Raw genomic sequence first — 5,437 nt, forward strand, 5'->3', positions numbered from 1 at the left:
GCTGAGAGCATGAGGGTCCCAGGGGGTAATGTGCCATGTTGCAGTTGCTAGCAGATTCACAAAGAGAGTTTGTGTTTACGCACCGAGCTATAAATATTCCTTTATTGAAAAGGCATAACTGGAAAAATGTCTTAATGTCTATTTTTGCCTCCTCTGCTTCACCCACTTGAAACATTGACATCATACCAAGCTCCTACTGAGACAGAGTCATTCCTGAGACCCAGAGCAGTGCAACTACACCCAGCGTAAATGCTGGGGAAAGGGAAAAAAAGCATCTTTGTAGCCTGGGAGGAGAGACGGAGCAGCGCTTGGGGAGGAGGAATTTTTGCATGAAAATGGCAGGTTTTCCACTGCTTTTTGATTCCAATAAAAATGACTCAGCAAAGCCTAAGCCCAGGCTGTCACAGCTTTGCCCTATGCTCACCTCAGGTCTGATACTACTCCAAGAAGCTTCCAGCTACCCAGGTTCAGCCTCACCAGCCAAACAGCAAGCGGTTCTGTGCCATCCCTCCCTCAGTTTCATATAATCCCACAGAACCAAGCCCAAGCTGCCTCTGCAGAAAGACACCCCCATCCCAGCGAGAACAGGGCAGCTTGCAGCAGGCTGTGACCCCTGCAGCTCTCGCCCCAGGCTTTGTGAAGAGCCGCAGATGATCAGAGCAGCGGGCACTGGCAGCTCCATCACCTCAGCATCTGCAGCATCTCCCCTCTGATGGCAAGGACAGGTTGAGCACTGCTGGCAGCGCTCGGCACGAGCCAGGATCTCCAACTGTAATTGCTGGCAGCAGCTCCCTCCCTCCAGGGCTCAAGCACAAGCTCTCGCAGAGGGTAACTCCTGGAGCTGCTGCTGGCACAGGCGGCTGCGTAATGACAGATGAGTCAAGTGGTAAATGCAAACAAAATGGTTGAGAAACTGGTTTAGAAACACCTTGGGGTTAGCTGGGCAACCCTTAGCTCTGCTCACCACCAGCTCTAATTTCTACCTGTTGTGCTCATGATCATGGTAAAGCACTCAGAGAGAAGTTCTCAGTGACAAATTCTCCAGCGAAACACTCTGTGGGTTAAAGCACTGAGTTAGAGGCACAGAGACACCCCACAGACCTGCTGTAAGGACTCAACTGCAGCTTCCCCCCAGAATCAGCACCACATGCTGCTGGGGGTTTGTCACCTCTGTGCCACGCTGTCAGACCCACGTGCCTTTCAGCGGGGCAGGTGTCTCATCCAGACACCTTTCTGAACACCTATCAGCACACTGGTGACACGCTCAGGGAACAGCTCTGCAGCACAGTCACCTCCCCAAAACCCTCAGCAGCTTTGCATCCAGCCAATCCATCAGCCAAGTCCCAAAGCAACACTGAAAGCTTCACCAGGGTCCCCAAGCCACAATGGCCACCATTCTCCCCAGCTGCCTCATCCCATTCTTGGGTGCTGGCATATATATGACCACACTCATTCCTGCAGGAAATCAACTCCTATTTTGCTTAAATAAGGCAGTCAGCACCTGGCTTATATCTATTTAATAACCTGAGCATCTGGTTTCAATACAGCAGGCAAGGAGCAGCCACAGCATAATAAAAGTCATTTAGAGCTGCAATTAGCTCTGGGCCCCCAGTCGTATATTATAATGACTAAGTAGGTGCTGCTACATCTGTTGACAGATGCAGGGGGGTCAGTTCCACCCCACCTCCAAGAGACACCCTACATAACATGTAGGTCTGTCCTCAGACCCCCAATGTTCCCTTGTACTACAGCCAACGTTACACTGATGCTCTGCCATGGCACCTTACACGTGGGCAGGGATCCCTGCAGCTGCACCACACAGCGAAGCTTTGCCTACACAGCTCTGTGATGCCTGGCTACACACCCAGGGCACCAGGACACCCGTTACTTTATGGGTTTCAGCCTCGCCAGATGCATGTCTGGAGTACAGAGCTCACCAGCGTGATGAGCCCTCGCAGCATCCCCAGTGCCACCTACACCGTCCCCATCGCAGCCCTGGGCTCACCAGCTCCCCGCACTGCTGTACATCGGGGCTCCAAAATAACAGCGACGGATTTCAGTTGGAGCTGGACAGAGCTCACCGAGTATTTTTTAATGCTAGTGGGCAGTCCAAGCTGAAACACAGAATTATCATCCGGTGAATCTGCAGCTCTAGAGAGGTCCCTTTAATCCCCAGTGACAACAGAAAAGTCGGTATTTCCCATAAAGTGACGTCACTGAAAACATCATTGTAACAATTACCGAAGCCAGCATGTTTAGGTTTGGGGGATTTTTCTTTTGGTTTGGGGATTTCCCCCCCCCCCTTTTTTCTCCAAGTGCTTCTTACAACACTTGGTTTTCAATGTTTCCATTTCACTTTAACTCATTATGGAGAAGCAACACTGCAACCTTTGCTAACAACATAATCCATTCTCAACTTTTTTCTTTTTTTTTTTAAGATAAAATCATTCAATTCCTTGAAACTTTTACACCTCTGGCCATTTTGCTGCAGCAAGCTGTACTGCCAGAACATTTTCAAGACAGCTTCAACATACCTGACCTCAAACGCACACGCACAATCTAATCCAACTACATGTCACGGTCCCTGCTGCAGAGAAACTGAGACCAAAAAAAAATCAACTGATGTATGTGGTGAGGAAAAGAGGAGAGCAAAGAGCAGCCTGCAATGCCCCCACCAGCCCTAGACCTGACCATGGGACAGGGGTCCCCCAGTTGGGGAGACGCTGCTTCAGGGATGCCCTGGGACACCTTCCCACAGTCAACTCTAATGCATTTGAGCACATGTGCAAACACTTGCACACGCAAAAGAAAAACAAAAGTGTTCTCTCAAGTCACCTCAGCTACCACTTCTGCTCTCTAGGGATGATTTCAACCTTTTTCTATACTATTTCTCACCACAGAACCGCCTATAAATAACTCTGGTCTTTCACCTGCAGAAAGAGGCAGCCATTCCCCAAGGGAGGAGGTGTAATAGCGAGAATGGTTTAACAGAGGTATAAGCAAAATCTCAGCCTCGGTAAAGCCTCTGTATGGCCAGGAAAAGGAAGGTGGGTGTTCTCACCATCCCCAAACTGTGCAAGCAATGCTTCAGCATCCTCTGCATAGGCAGGGCTGGCCTACGGTGAACCTCGAGAGAAATCAGCCCCTTACCCCAGCTTGGCTGGGAGCATGCGATTGCAGAGCAAACCCTGACGCTGAAAAGCTTGGACACGGGTTCACGTCACACCTTACACCTCTTCCACTTGCTTCAGCACTCCCACGCAACACTATCCCAGTGTCAGCTACATACATTGATGCTATTAAATAGAAGCCATCAACTGCCGTTGCAGATAGTGCCCCACACCCAGGAGGCTGGGTGGCAAGGGGCTACAGGGGGACAGTGCCCACAGCCCCCCCCGGCCACCATCAGGAAAGACACAGCCCCAGCTGGGTCTCCCAACTCTTTCCATAGTCATCCCATCGGCAAAGAGGTAAGGAGGGGACATCACCGCCTCCCTCTTCCAGGATCCCTCACAACAAACAGAGAAGGCAGAGGGAAGAGCTGAAAACTAGGGTTTATTTATTCCTTCCCAGCTCTGTGGCTCTTGACCAAAGCTGCAGGTTGGCAGGCGAGACACACGACTGAACACGGGGCTGGTGACGCGCCACGTCTGTGCATGCGCAGGCACCAGGGGTGCGAGATACCCAGGCTCCAGACAGGGCAAGGAACAAATGTATTGATACACCTACAGAAAGTAATAATCTACCTTTTTTTGTTGTTGCATGTTCTAATTCTTTACATACTTTTTTTTCCTGCAGAGGCCCAACACTGTTTCCCAAAGCATTCAGCTGACGGGTGGCACTGGTCCCATCTCAGCCAAAATCACATGAGCTGACAGCAGCAGCTGGGAACAGTGCAGTAGACGCAGCAGCAAACACTCCTGATTATTAGATAAGTTGTCTATAACTTCAGCAAAGTTTTCCAGGGCACATAGCTTCCTCAAAAAAAATTTAATTTTTATAGGGGAAAAAAAATGACAATTTTTTTTTCACCATCACAAGAAAGATGTTTCAAATGCGTTAAATGCTGAAATGATCTAACACACCCATTCAGTCCCTGCAGAAGCAGAACGTGAAATTAGAAGGGATCACCCCTGCAGGAAGACAGCAAGTCTTCACAACAAAAATTCCCAACCATATTTGCCAGAGTTTGAAACTCCAGAGAAATGTGAGGTCACATCCCAGCAGCACACTCCCGGGATACAGGCACAGAGGGCTAAGCTGGACACCCTCCATCCCACCTCTCCAGAGCCCCCTGCTCCCCTTCAGGTGCTCTCCTTGCCCAGTGCTCTGGTGGGAGGAGAAGCCACCTCTCAGGTGTGCCGGCTGGTAGAGCCTTCAATTGAGTGATCACCCAGCCCTGCACCCACTCGGAACCCTGCATCGCTCAGCGCACAGGGTGCACCTTCTGCAGCAGATGGACACATCCAAGGTGCCGGCAGGATCCCCTGCCCAAGTAGGAAGCTCCTAATGAAGGAAGGTGGCCATAGACAGGGCACTAGGAAACTGGGTTCTACCTCTTGTCAGTCAAAGAACAACGAGACAATGCCTTTGCAAATAGCTTTAGAAAATCTGGCAACATTCCTCAGCGCCTAGGGTCTGAGGTGGCACGCACCAGCAGCTGGGGAGCCTGAGTACATGCTTTCCAGTAGCGCATAAGGCTGAGGACTTGCAAAACAATCATGTCCCCCAGCAATTTCGACCTTAGAGTCTCTGCTCATCTGTTTAAGTGAGAAAGGAGCAGCACTTCATCTACCAGCTGACTGACCAGCTTGGCTGCTGCATTGCTTTTAATTGACTTATGTGCATGTATCACATGCAGACACACACATAGGTGAAGTTACTAACTGCAGCTTCATCAGTCCTCACACCCTAAGGACAGGTAGGCCAGGGGAAAGGATAGAAGGACAAGCCAGCGCTCATTGTAAACTCCTCTCCCTTCCCGTTCATGCTCCTTCAGCAACACACAGCTTCAGCAAGGGGGGACACTTATTCCCAGTGCACTTTTCCTCCAGTCACCCAGCATCTCCAGTGGATGCAGACGCAGGGTCCACAGAAGCCATTACCCTCAATGACAACTACTGGCACTCAGCACTGATGCCAGCAGGGTCACAAGATGCAGGAGAGCAGAGAACTGGGTCCTGTGTGTGTGCCGGGCTGCGTGGGCGTGCAGGCATCCACATCTCCATACCCTGCCTCTGCACTGCACCCATTCTGGGGCATTTCCAAGAAGCAAAGTAGCAAACAGCCAGCACTGCATGTGAAGCAAGTTCACTAGGAAGAGGTTATGGTTTTCTCTAGACCTGAGAACCGAGAAGCGCAAAATGCAATACCACCACCTTTTGTGTTTGTCTGCTTTCATTCAAACGGGGCTTTTAGGAAGAGTCAAAATGTTGAA

The sequence above is a fragment of the Falco cherrug genome, chromosome 1 (genome assembly GCF_023634085.1).
Source record: "Falco cherrug isolate bFalChe1 chromosome 1, bFalChe1.pri, whole genome shotgun sequence".
Taxonomy (NCBI): Eukaryota; Metazoa; Chordata; class Aves; order Falconiformes; family Falconidae; genus Falco; species Falco cherrug.